Genomic DNA, 14,778 nt, shown 5'->3' on the forward strand with positions numbered 1-14,778 from the left:
CAATTTAAGAATGAAGATGAATGAAAAGTCATAAAAATTGGGATTTAGAAACAATAATGGCAGAACAGGAATCAGTGACTGAGAAAGTAAAAATTAATAGAAATGAAAAGTAGAGGGCCACTTGAAACAGCTAGGCATAATAAATAGTAAGTGGTGGGGTTAAATATAAACATGTTCATGAGATTTCAACCATTGTTCTTAAAATTCAAAAAGATATATTTTTCAAAGGTATGTTATACATTTAAAATCTTCAGGAATTGGATGACTCGCTGGCAAACCCACTGACCAGAATGAGCCCCGAAAGAAAACCCAGCCTTCACATTCTGATTACAACAAATGAGTGGAATTTAAATTACCTTCCCCAAATTACAGTATCATTACATACGAACTAGATCTCATCCTGCTTCTTGTTTATCTTATTTTCAACTGCAGAGAATTCAGCCATGCTGAGCCCATTTTTCCAGCAGTTGATTTCATGCCTCTCTTCTGCTGAAAGATGGCTGTTTTCTAAAAGCTGGATTATTCTAGAACAAAGTCTGAATGGATCCTATGTACCCAAGATTTAGACTCATTGTAACATGATATTACATTTCCATAATATATTAAAGATGCAGAGGAAAAGGATTTTTCTACTGTATCCCAAACCTGGAATTTATCACATCCAAGTTTAGAGAATGTGATTTATCTGGGGTTAAGTCTGCTTAGTCCTTGGGTGGGAGGCAAACACACTCTACTCCTTCTGCAGGTAGGTTATGAACAACTGGGAAGAGAAGCCACAAGCAAAAGGTTAACAAAGGTGGAGAGGGGAGAAAACCACCCACGCAGGATGTAAGATAATAAGTGGGTCATAAGAAAAACCAATGTGAACCCAGAGGGAAAACACCTCTAAATTACACATGGCAGACATTCATCTTGACTCTGTTATGCAAGACACAGACTGAGAGGCTTCTGAAGCCCGCAAATAGAATGTGATAAAAATATTTAAATGTACATTCTCAGATTAGTTTGAGGCAATAAGAAGAAGGCTGCAAAAACACACCCGGAGAAGTTAGCGAAATGCTTTTCTGGAGAAGATATTGTCTCTCAGGTACATATTGATATTTTTTTATTATTCCTCGAAGGTAAATAATATAAAATCTTTATTAGAACATCTTTAGCATCATAATTTATAGAACTCTTCTGTAGGATGTGTTTGGTTCACTTTGTGTCATTTTGTTAGATTAGATGGTAGGATAATATATGTGTAGCTCTTACAGAAGAACATGGATTTAATCTTCTCCAATCATCATTTTATTAACTTTTGAAGATCCAGGGCATAAAACAAGTCATCCAGATATTGTTATTGATTATGACCTTGACCGAGTTTACCCCTTCATTTCTGAGAATTGCTGTCATAATGCAGATTCATTTCAGAATGGGATCTAAATCAAGGTTAACCTGCCCAGCAATGTCACAAACTCAAATGCTGTCTGGCTTGTTTTCTTCTGTGTCAAAGGCAATGCTAGCTCACTAAGTCCCTTTCCTTTGCTTGAGATGACAGGAAATTGGGGTTTTTCAATGCTCCTGTGGTTAGGCCAAGATGTGTGCTTACTTGGGTTAATGAGCTATAGCATAAGTGTGTGAATCAATCTGCACCAAAGGATAAAAGAACAGTGAGGCTTGCGTCCATTCATTTTTTTTTTCCATTTTTTATTAGGTATTTAACTCATTTACATTTCCAATGCTATACCAAAAGTCCCCCATATCCACCCACCCCCACTCCCCTGCCCACCCACTCCCCCTTTTTGGCCCTGGTATTCCCCTGTACTGGGGCATATAAAGTTTGCAAGTCCAATGGGCCTCTCTTTCCAGTGATGGCCGACTAGGCCATCTTTTGATATATATGCAGCTAGAGTCAAGAGCTCCGGGGTACTGGTTAGCTCATAATGTTGTTCCACCTATAGGGTTGCAGATCCCTTTAGCTCCTTGGCTACTTTCTCTAGCTCCTCCATTGGGAGCCCTATGATCCATCCATTAGCTGACTGTGAGCATCCACTTCTGTGTTTGCTGGGCCCCGGCATAGTCCCACAAGAGACAGCTACATCTGCGTCCTTTCAATAAAATCTTGCTAGTGTATGCAATGGTGTCAGCATTTGGATGCTGATTATGGGGTGGATCCCTAGCTATGGCAGTCTCTACATGGTCCATCCTTTCATCTCAGCTCCAAACTCCGTCTCTGTAACTCCTTCCATGGGTGTTTTGTTCCCAAATCTAAGGAGGGGCATAGTGTCCACACTTCAGTCTTCATTCTCCTTGAGTTTCATGTGTTTAGCAAATTATATCTTATATCTTGGGTATCCTAGGTTTGGGGCTAATATCCACTTATCAGTGAATACATATTGTGTGAGTTTCTTTGTGAATGTGTTACCTCACTCAGGATGATGCCCTCCAGGTCCATCCATTTGGCTAGGAATTTCATAAATTCATTCTTTTTAATAGCTGAGTAGTACTCCATTGTGTAGATGTACCACATTTTCTGTATCCATTCCTCTGTTGAGGGGCATCTAGGTTCTTTCCAGCTTCTGGCTATTATAAATAAGGCTGCTATGAACATAGTGGAGCATGTGTCCTTCTTACCTGTTGGGGCATCTTCTGGATATATGCCCAGGAGAGGTATTGCTGGATCCTCCGGTAGTACTATGTCCAGTTTTCTGAGGAACCGCCAGACTGATTTCCAGAGTGGTTGTACAAGCCTGCACTCCCACCAACAATGGAGGAGTGTTCCTCTTTCTCCACATCCTCGCCAGCATCTGCTGTCACCTGAATTTTTGATCTTAGCCATTCTGACTGGTGTGAGGTGGAATCTCAGGGTTGTTTTGATTTGCATTTCCCTGATGATTAAGGATGTTGAACATTTTTTCAAGTGCTTCTCTGCCATTCGGTATTCCTCAGGTGAGAATTCTTTGTTCAGTTCTGAGCCCCATTTTTTAATGGGGTTATTTGATTTTCTGAAGTCCACCTTCTTGAGTTCTTTATATATGTTGGATATTAGTCCCCTATCTGATTTAGGATAGGTAAAGATCCTTTCCCAATCTGTTGGTGGTCTTTTTGTCTTATTGACGGTGTCTTTTGCCTTGCAGAAACTTTGGAGTTTCATTAGGTCCCATTTGTCGATTCTCGATCTTACAGCACAAGCCATTGCTGTTCTGTTCAGGAATTTTTCCCCTGTGCCCATATCTTCAAGGCTTTTCCCCACTTTCTCCTCTATAAGTTTCAGTGTCTCTGGTTTTATGTGAAGTTCCTTGATCCACTTAGATTTGACCTTAGTACAAGGAGATAAGTATGGATCGATTCGCATTCTTCTACACGATAACAACCAGTTGTGCCAGCACCAATTGTTGAAAATGCTGTCTTTCTTCCACTGGATGGTTTTAGCTCCCTTGTCGAAGATCAAGTGACCATAGGTGTGTGGGTTCATTTCTGGATCTTCAATTCTATTCCATTGGTCTACTTGTCTGTCTCTATACCAGTACCATGCAGTTTTTATCACAATTGCTCTGTAGTAAAGCTTTAGGTCTGGCATGGTGATTCCGCCAGAAGTTCTTTTATCCTTGAGAAGACTTTTTGCTATCCTAGGTTTTTTGTTATTCCAGACAAATTTGCAAATTGCTCCTTCCAATTCGTTGAAGAATTGAGTTGGAATTTTGATGGGGATTGCATTGAATCTGTAGATTGCTTTTGGCAACATAGCCATTTTTACAATGTTGATCCTGCCAATCCATGAGCATGGGAGATCTTTCCATCTTCTGAGATCTTCTTTAATTTCTTTCTTCAGAGATTTGAAGTTTTTATCATACAGATCTTTCACCTCCTTAGTTAGAGTCACGCCAAGATATTTTATATTATTTGTGACTATTGAGAAGGGTGTTGTTTCCCTAATTTCTTTCTCAGCCTGTTTATTCTTTGTATAGAGAAAGGCCATTGACTTGTTTGAGTTTATTTTATATCCAGCTACTTCACCGAAGCTGTTTATCAGGTTTAGGAGTTCTCTGGTAGAATTTTTAGAGTCACTTATATATACTATCATATCATCTGCAAAAAGTGATATTTTGACTTCCTCTTTTCCAATTTGTATCCCCTTGATCTCCTTTTGTTGTCGAATTGCTCTGGCTAATACTTCAAGTACTATGTTGAAAAGGTAGGGAGAAAGTGGGCAGCCTTGTCTAGTCCCTGATTTTAGTGGGATTGCTTCCAGCTTCTCTCCATTTACTTTGATGTTGGCTACTGGTTTGCTGTAGATTGCTTTTATCATGTTTAGGTATGGGCCTTGAATTCCTGATCTTTCCAAAACTTTTATCATGAATGGGTGTTGGATCTTGTCAAATGCTTTTTCTGCATCGAACGAGATGATCATGTGGTTTTTGTCTTTGAGTTTGTTTATATAATGGATTACATTGATGGATTTTCGTATATTAAACCATCCCTGCATCCCTGGAATAAAACCTACTTGGTCAGGATGGATGATTGCTTTAATGTGTTCTTGGATTCGGTTAGCGAGAATTTTATTGAGGATTTTTGCATCGATATTCATAAGAGAAATTGGTCTGAAGTTCTCTATCTTTGTTGGATCTTTCTGTGGTTTAGGTATCAGAGTAATAGTGGCTTCATAAAATGAGTTGGGTAGAGTACCTTCTACTTCTATTTTGTGGAATAGTTTGTGCAGAATTGGAATTAGATCTTCTTTGAAGGTCTGATAGAACTCTGCACTAAACCCATCTGGTCCTGGGCTTTTTTTGGTTGGGAGACTATTAATAACTGCTTCTCTTTCTTTAGGTGATATGGGACTGTTTAGATGGTCAACTTGATCCTGATTCAACTTTGGTACCTGGTATCTGTCCAGAAATTTGTCCATTTCATCCAGGTTTTCCAGTTTTGTTGAGTATAGCCTTTTGTAGAAGGATCTGATGGTGTTTTGGATTTCTTCAGGATCTGTTGTTATGTCTCCCTTTTCATTTCTGATTTTGTTAATTAGGATTTTGTCCCTGTGCCCTTTAGTGAGTCTAGCTAAGGGTTTATCTATCTTGTTGATTTTCTCAAAGAACCAACTCCTCGTTTGGTTAATTCTTTGAATAGTTCTTCTTGTTTCCACTTGGTTGATTTCACCCCTGAGTTTGATTATTTCCTGCCGTCTACTCCTCTTGGGTGAATTTGCTTCCTTTTTTTCTAGGGCTTTTAGATGTGTTGTCAAGCTGCTAGTATGTGCTGTCTCCCGTTTCTTCTTGGAGGCACTCAGAGCTATGAGTTTCCCTCTTAGAAATGCTTTCATTGTGTCCCATAGGTTTGGGTACGTTGTTGCTTCATTTTCATTAAACTCTAAAAAGTCTTTAATTTCTTTCTTTATTCCTTCCTTGACCAAGGTATCATTGAGAAGAGTGTTATTCAGTTTCCACGTGAATGTTGGCTTTCCATTATTTATGTTGTTATTGAAGATCAGTCTTAGGCCATGGTGGTCTGATAGGATACATGGGACAATTTCAATATTTTTGTATCTGTTGAGGCCTGTTTTGTGACCAATTATATGGTCAATTTTGGAGAAGGTCCCGTGAGGTGCTGAGAAGAAGGTATATCCTTTTGTTTTAGGATAAAATGTTCTGTAGATATCTGTCAGGTCCATTTGTTTCATAACTTCTGTTAGTTTCACTGTGTCCCTGTTTAGTTTCTGTTTCCACGATCTGTCCTTTGAAGAAAGTGGTGTGTTGAAGTCTCCCACTATTATTGTGTGAGGTGCAATGTATGCTTTGAGCTTTACTAAAGTGTCTCTAATGAATGTGGCTGCCCTTGCATTTGGAGCGTAGATATTCAGAATTGAGAGTTCCTCTTGGAGGATTTTACCTTTGATGAGTATGAAGTGTCCCTCCTTGTCTTTTTTGATAACTTTGGGTTGGAAGTCGATTTTATCCGATATTAAAATGGCTACTCCAGCTTGTTTCTTCAGTCCATTTGCTTGGAAAATTGTTTTCCAGCCTTTCACTCTGAGGTAGTGTCTGTCTTTTTCCCTGAGATGGGTTTCCTGTAAGCAGCAGAATGTTGGGTCCTGTTTGTGTAGCCAGTCTGTTAGTCTATGTCTTTTTATTGGGGAATTGAGTCCATTGATATTAAGAGATATTAAGGAAAAGTAATTGTTGCTCCTTTTTATTTTTGTTGTTAGAGTTGGCATTCTGTTCTTGTGGCTGTCTTCTTTTTGGTTTGTTGAATGATTACTTTCTTGGTTGTTCTAGGGCGTGATTTCCGTCCTTGTATTGCTTCTTTTCTGTTATTATCCTTTGAAGGGCTGGATTCGTGGAAAGATATTGTGTGAACTTGGTTTTGTCGTGGAATACTTTGGTTTCTCCATCTATGGTAATTGAGAGTTTGGCCGGGTATAGTAGCCTGGGCTGGCATTTGTGTTCTCTTAGTGTCTGTATAACATCTGTCCAGGCTCTTCTGGCTTTCATAGTCTCTGGTGAAAAGTCTGGTGTAATTCTGATAGGCCTTCCTTTATATGTTACTTGACCTTTTTCCCTTACTGCTTTTAATATTCTATCTTTATTTAGTGCATTTGTTGTTCTGATTATTATGTGTCGGGAGGAATTTCTTTTCTGGTCCAGTCTATTTGGAGTTCTGTATGCTTCTTGTATGATCATGGGCATCTCTTTCTTTATGTTTGGGAAGTTTTCTTCTATTATTTTGTTGAAGATATTAGCTGGCCCTTTAAGTTGAAAATCTTCATTCTCATCAATTCCTATTATCCGTAGGTTTGGTCTTCTCATTGTGTCCTGGATTACCTGGATGTTTTGAGTTAGGATCCTTTTGCATTTTGTATTTTCTTTGACTGTTGTGTCGATGTTCTCTATGGAATCTTCTGCACCTGAGATTCTCTCTTCCATTTCTTGTATTCTGTTGCTGATGCTCGCATCTATGGTTCCAGATCTCTTTCCTAGGGTTTCTATCTCCAGCGTTGCCTCGCTTTGGGTTTTCTTTATTGTGTCTACTTCCCCTTTTAGTTCTAGTATGGTTTTGTTCATTTCCATCACCTGTTTGGCTGTGTTTTCCTGCTTTTCTTTAAGAGCCTGTAACTCTTTAGCAGTGCTCTCCTGTAAATCTTTAAGTGACTTATGAAAGTCCTTCTTGATGTCCTCTATCATCATCATGAGAAATGTTTTTAAATCTGGGTCTAGATTTTCGGTTGTGTTGGGGTGCCCAGGACTAGGTGGGGTGGGAGTGCTGCGTTCTGATGATGGTGAGTGGTCTTGATTTCTGTTAGTAGGATTCTTACGTTTGCCTTTCGCCATCTGGTAATCTCTGAAGCTAGCTGTTTTAGTTGTCACTGTTAAGAGCTTGTTCTTCAGGTGACTCTGTTAGCCTCTATGAGCAGACCTGGAGGGTAGCACTCTCCTTAGTTTCAGTGGGCAGAGTATTCTCTGCAGGCAAGCTCTCTTCTTGCAAGGCAGGTACCCAGATATCTGGTGTTCGAACCAGACTCCTGGCAGAAGTTGTGTTCCACTCACTAGAGGTCTTAGGATCACGTGTGGAATCCTGTGTGGGCCCTTGCGGGTGTCAGGCGACTCAGCTGGCAAGGTAGCCGGGGCTCGAGTGGAGTGGAAGGGGTTTGTGCCCCAGATCAAGCCCGGGTAGCCTGCTTCCCTATGTACCGCAGTCTCAAGTTCCACGCGATTGGATTGGGGTAGGCGCTGTGTTCCACTCACCAGAGGTCTTAGGGTCCCGTGGGGAGTCCCGTGTGGGCCCTTGCGGGTGTTGGGCAAGACTCTGCTGTCAAGGTAGCCCGGGGCTCGAGTCTCGAGTCGAGCGGAAGGGACTTGTGCCCCAGATCAGGCCCGGGTAGCCTGCTTCCCTATGTACTGCAGTCTCAAGTTCCGCGCGATTGGATTGGGGCAGGCACTGTGATCCACTCACCAGAGGTCTTAGGGTCCCGTGGGGAGTCCCGTGTGGACCCTTGCGGGTGTTGGGCAAGACTCTGCTGGCAAGGTAGCCCGGGGCTCGAGTCTCGAGTCGAGCGGAAGGGCGCGTCCATTCATTTGCTTATCATAAAAACACGAAACAAGATGACAGAGCTAGGGTTTGGAAATGGCTCGGACCCTTGAGAGATCATTTGAAGGGTTTTGTCCTGGAGAGATACAGTTCTCCTTTGCATGGAGAAAAATAAAATCTTATGAATCAAGTGACAGGGATTTCTGGGTTTGTTACTGCAGCATTACCTAAACCTCAGATTTTGAAGATCTTTCCTTTCTAAGCTGGGCATACTAAAATTATACATGTTTTATATTTTAAAAATGCAAGTCAACATACAAGGTTAAGGGTTTCATTATACCATTTTCATATATATATATATATATATATATGTGTGTGTGTGTGTGTGTGTGTGTGCGTATGTATATATATATAATATATACATATACATGTACATGTACACATCATATTCATATACATATGTGCATATATCGTACACATAATATTCATCATATATATCATATGCATATATGTATGCATATGCATCATATACTTACACATATACACCATATATATCATATACATCATATACATATACACATACATATATATAATATACACATATACACATATATTCTTGCCAGACCCTTTCATTCTCCCAAATAAGTCATTCATTTCACTCGTCTTGCCTTCATTTCACATGCGTGCTGTCATTCTCTTATCATTTTCCTCTCCTTTATGATCTCTTCTTTCCCTTTCATGGTTCCTTTTACTTATATGACTTACACACAACCACACACATGTTCAGATGCACACGCAAACACACTAATCTAGATTCTTTGTATTAGAGAAAGATATCTGTCTTGTGTTATTTTGATTTCAAATAACACAGTGATGCCTGTTTGGGGCAGATAAAAGGAACTTGTCTTAAGTACTGCCATTTTAACTTCAAACTCCATTTTACCTAAGCTGACCAACTTCCTTTCTAAGCAAGAAAATTTCCTGCAAACCACCTGTTACCAACCCCCTCACTAAGGAACAATAGTTATCTCAAACACAAAGATGATTCCTAACTGAAGAAAGAGCAAATGAATTTGATTGGTTGGGCAAAGCACTTAATTCAATATCAGTTGACAATGATGGAACACTTGGTAAGTCCCTAAACTCCCAGTACTGACTGGTAAAAATTATAACTGCAACTTGGCTCAGATGCTTGCAGGTTTTATGTGTTTATAAACCCTGGTAAAGCCCCTACTTGGGTCTGCCAGAAAAAACAAGGCTCCCTGAGTCCTTGTCTGGGGACGCTGATGGGTCAGTGGCTCGGATTTTGTGGTGGGAATAATAAAAGACTTTGCAGTTCAGGAGCCCACTGGTGCTTCTTTTTGTCCCTTTTCCTCATGGTGTACAGTGGAAATGGTGTAACAGTTTCCAGTTGCATCCATTTTCCCACCAGTCACGATTTCGTTTTTTTTTTTTCATGGAAAGAAACACCATTGTGTAAATGTTGACCTGTCGATGAATCTCTAAGCTGGTTCTACTTCTTATTGATCAGGAGTATTTCAATAAACATAAATGTGTGAGTACCCCTGTGGCATGTTGACTCCATATGCATCCATAGGGCAGAATAGCTGTGCCAAATGGTAATTCAGTTTTTAGATGCACATACCTAGTGATGTTATGTTTATGTTTATACATAGTAGCTGCAACAGTTTCAATTCCTATCAGCAGTATACTGGTTTCTTGTTCCTCGGCACTTCATATTGCTGCTTCCTGGGCAATAGCCATTGTGACTTATGTAAGATGGAATCTCAAAGCACTTTGTTCTGTACTCCCTTGCTAGCTAAGGGTGTTGAAATCTTTCCCCCTCAAATATGGTTTGGACATTTGAATTTCTTCTTTTGAGAATCATCTATTTAAATTACTAACACATTTATTGATTGGATGATTTGTTCGGAGGTGTTTAATTTTTGCATTTCTTTTGTTTTAGGTATAGAGCCTAATTCATAGTTGGAAAGTATTTTTCTCATTCTTTAGGCTATCTTTTTACTTTCTGAAAATTGTACCATTTTTGTGAAAAATTTTTAAAGTATTTTACCTGTTTTCTAACAATTTCTAAAGTTCAGTTCTTAATTTTTGGATCCACTTTGAATTTTTTTTCTTGTGCTGGCCAGTTTTCCTATCACCATTTGTTTTTTCAATGTATATTTCTTAGCACAAGTTTTCATAGCATCTCCCCCCCCCCCAAAGTATGTTTTTGATACCGTTGTCAAAAGTTAGGAGGCTCTACCTATGAGAGTTTATTGCTGGGCCCTCAGATCTATTCTACTTGGTTGATCTAAATACCTTTCTGTGCCAGTGCAATATCGTTTTTGTTACTGTGGGCTGGTACTGTGGTTTTAGATCAGATCTGATGATTCCTCCAGAACGGTTATCTTTGCTTAGGGCGATTTTGGTGAGTCTTGGTGTTTTTTCACATGCATAAAAATATTAAGATGATTTTTTTCTGAAAATTGTAAAGGGTTTGTAACAAATGCAATTGGAATTTTGATAAAATGGGAATCAAATCTGTAGATTACTTATGACAATGTAGCCACTACTTCAATACTTTTTCCTGCCAATCCATAAGCATGGAAAGATTTTTCATCTTCTAATGTCTTCTTCAATTTCTTATTCTTTATGCTGAAGCTTTCATTGCAAAGATCCCTCACGTCCTTGATTAGGTCTAGTCATGGGCATTACAATTTCTTTGAAGCTATTGTGAATGGGATTTTGTTTCTTATTTCTTTCCCAGTAAGTGGATAAAAAAATATTTATGTAGAGCAAAACCTGGTGCTAGGCACCATAAGAGATATATGAAGGTCTATTCAATTTTGTATTTGACTTTGATGAACATAAAAGTCTAGCAAGAAAATTAACTAAAGATCAAACATTACCTCAGCAGTAAGTATACAGTTTAGTAATTTTCAGTCCTATGTAAAAACTAAATTGAATGATGTCATTTGTGCGAACATGGCTGGGACTGAAGGTCATCAAGTTAAGTGAAATAACCTGGGCATAGAAAATCAAATTCTATATGCTCTTGTTTATATGTAGAAACCAGAAATAGATGAACCCGTGGCAGCAGATGATAAAATATGGGAAGTTAGAATGATAGAGAAACGATACTTTGATGGTCCAAGCGTGAAGTTGTATCCCTGGAAAAACTTATAGTATTCTGTAGATTAGACGGATAACATGATTGACAACCATTAACAGTGTGTTTCAAAATATCTAATAGATAATATTTATCAGAATGGCCCCAACAAACAAGAAAGTGAGAAATAATTGAGGTGATCTGATCATTACACATGATATACAGATATTGAGATGATCATACTGACTCTATGAATATATACAGCAATTGTGCATCAGTAAAAAGGTGAAAAGTAAAAGAAAAGTAGTATATACAGGAGATAGTAAAATTATTTTCACTCTGGTAGGATGTGTGTGTGTATGTGTATATGTGTATGTGTGTGTGTGTGTGTGTGTGTGTGTGCATGTGTGTGTGTGTGTGTGTGTGTGTGTGTGTGTGCATGTATGTGTGTGTGTTTGACAGAGAGAGAGAGAGAGAGAGAGAGATGAAAGTGTCATTTATATACTATGAAGTTCTAACAGAAATTGTTCCCTTCTTGAATTTGTCCCATTTCTTTTTATCTTATTAAATGTTTATCATTAACACTCAAGATTCCTGATAAGGAATAGTACCAGGCAGTGGGAAGAATGGATGGAACAAACAGTCATACCAAGCTCCCAGTTGAGTGTGCACTGAGAATGCCTTGAGGATGATGTTCATTACATTGCAGCATGCCTGCTGGATGAGGACTCTAGGGATGGATATATTCAAGGCTTAAGTATCCAGAATAGTTTTGTGTCTGCTGAGCAATTGGTCTGTTTTGTCAAAGGGACAATATGAAGTGCATAATTAATCAGGTTTTTCTACTCAGATTTTCCACTGAAAGCTTAGAGCCAAATCCATGATTTGTCTGTTACCAAGGCATGAGAGTTTATAGGCTGTGCATTACCATTCTATTTCCTCATCCCTAGTTCTGCTTTTTGTATCTACACCTTTCTTCCACATATATATTTAAAGCATGTTTATTTACTTTATATCCCTATAAGTTTCTTCAAATCCATTTTGAAAGTAGTTAAGGGAAGCATAAAGAAAGGCAATGTTATATATCCATGATGAGGCAGCACTGTACTTGGGTACATGAGAGGAAAGATAAAAGAAGAAAAAAGCAAGAAAAACAGAAAGAAAAAAACCACCCACATGTTATATAGCCCCTGCCCCCAAGAAACTTTAGGAGTGATGGCCCAGAGCTCCATACAAGGCCCCGGTGCCATTGGTTTTTCCCATCTCTGAATTCTGGCTGCACTTAGAGTCAATAACACCCAATTTAACACTTGATATACTGCCTGGCACTGTCTGCTTATTGTTTTATGTGGCTAAATGTTGCCCTCTGGGAAGGACCTTGTGTTAACTTTTTCCATCTTCTCATTCTGAAGAGTAGAGGGGATCTGAGATTGATTGATTGACTGATTAATTGAAAATCCAACCATTCTACCCAAAAGAATTACCTGGACCCCTTAAAATATAATCTGTGGTGCATATAACCCTTTGATCTGCTTGTCACACAGTGTTGTCTACTGCTCAATTTATCCTTGCAGCATGCCAAGGTCTAATGAATTCTTGCATTTTTCAGACATTTGCTTATTGTTCTCTGTATTCCAGAGAACATACACTATTGTATGTTTTCATGTGAATAACAAATAAGACTATTGCCCTGATAGTGTGTACAAGCAGGTAGTTATGTTTTTGATGTCTGGGAAGTATACATAGAGTGTGAAATACAATGATAAGTAGGTAGGGTAGTATGTTAGAAACAAGTAAATGCTATAGAAAACTTAACACAAGAATAAGGGGATTTTAAGTGGTTTCCAAGAACAGGGTGGTATGGTTTTTTTGTACAATGGTAGAGGCAGAATCATCCAGATGAGACATTTAATTGAAAACCAAAAGGCACTGAGGGAGTGAAGCACACTCACTTTTGTTTAAGGAGAGATTCTACACAGATCTTGAAGCAGAAGTATGCCTGGAAGACCCAAAGCAAAGTAAAAAGTTCAGTGTGATTGGAGTCGTGACACAGGAGAGACAGTAATAATGAAACTGGAGTTACACAAGGAATTCGGATTGGGAGTCTGTGTGCATCTGGGTTTCAGGGTTCCTCCTCACAGGGTGAGAAGCCACCGGTAGAAAACAATGCTTTGTTGAAAGCAGACAGGAATGGAGAACTGGTAGAAGTTAGGAGACCATCTTAGCGCCTATGACAATCACCCAGATAAGCAGCCATGGTGACTCATACCAAGAGTGAGTGTTCCAAAGTGGTGGAAATGGCCAGATTCTATAATTTTCAAAGATAGAACAGACAATGTGTGTTCATGATTTTGATACAGAATGAAGTTATACAAATGAAGTTTGATACAAATGAAGTTATGGCTGACTCTAGAGATTTTGGCTAGAATAAACAAAATAAAGGAGTTGCCTTTTGCTTATCTGGACAGAACTCTGAAATGTACAAATTGCAGAAAGGAGATAAAAGGCTTGGTTTGGGGCACAATATTAACATGTCAGTGATATATACATACAGGGACTGGATGTACTAGTCTGTTGGTGAACTCTTGAGAGAGAGAGAGAGAGAGAGAGAGAGAGAGAGAGAGAGAGAGAGAGAGAGAGAGAGAGAATTGTAAACATCAGTTTGGCAATCTTGGAATATAGCCACCATGTAAAATGTGTAAGACTGTAGGCTATGAAGGATTAGCTCAAAGAGACAAAGAACCAAAAGATGTTCCTGTGCTGTGACACTTCATCATTAGAAGGGTACAGATGAAGAGAAGTGACCTCCCCCCTCCCCATAAGGTAGCTGAAAGTTATGGTCAGTGAGGCTGGAAAGAGTACATCAGGGGACAACCAGATAGCTTGCCTACTGTGGAAAGCAATGATATACAAGTGGAGGGTGCTTCCTTCAGGCTGCCGTAGATGAGGACAGAAAATTGATTTAGCAATGCAAAGGTCACAAGTGACCTTGAAAAGAGCAGTTTCAGCAGGCTGATGCATCCAAGGGATTGATCAGAATGACTTCAGTAAAATGGTAAAAGGAGAACTGGAAGGTAGAGAGTAGAGGTAACTTTTTCAAGGATTTGGCTGCAAAGGGGAGAGAAAAAGTAGGTTAGGGACTGGCCAGAAAGTGAGAAAGTAAGTTTTGTTTTGTTTTGTTTATAAAGATGAGAGAAACAGCAACAGAATTTTTGCATATTGATAGAACTGTTTCAGGAGAAAATGAAAAAAAAATCAATGATGCGGGGGCAGGGGTGCATAACAGTGGAAGTAATGCCCTTGAATATTCAGGAGAGAACTGGAAGCAGTGTAGATGTGAGCTTTGGAAGGGCAGAGATCTTGAGATTAGGATTAGGCAGGACCATAGAGCATGAGAAGACAGTCAATTGCTGCAAAGGAAAAGTTACACATTTAGTGTAAAGTGCGTGTGCCCCTCCCACCAACAGTCAAGTTAGAACCTTAGTTCATGGATGTTAGTGTAGGAAGGTGTAATAGGCTGTTTTGTGTGGGACTGGACTGGCTATTGCAAGAATAGGCTATAATCCATCAACATGGTCCTTGTGTTTTCTCTCTTGTTCACTGCTCTTCTGCTTTCTGGCATGTTATAACACAGCCTGCGATTCTTACCAGAGGTCAGT

At 39.3% G+C, this 14,778-nt stretch overlaps 1 long non-coding RNA gene across 1 annotated transcript in view; it reads left to right on the forward strand.

The window, feature by feature from the left end:
• The first annotated feature begins 1,014 nt into the window (after positions 1-1,014).
• Positions 1,015-14,778, forward strand: part of Gm34819 — a 113,292-nt gene continuing 99,528 nt past the window's right edge. The window contains exon 1 of the long non-coding RNA XR_383575.3: positions 1,015-1,087. This is a non-coding gene — a long non-coding RNA (predicted gene, 34819). The remainder of the gene's footprint in view (positions 1,088-14,778) is intronic.

Source organism: Mus musculus, chromosome 14 (genome assembly GCF_000001635.26).
Source record: "Mus musculus strain C57BL/6J chromosome 14, GRCm38.p6 C57BL/6J".
In the NCBI taxonomy this organism is placed as follows: Eukaryota; Metazoa; Chordata; class Mammalia; order Rodentia; family Muridae; genus Mus; species Mus musculus.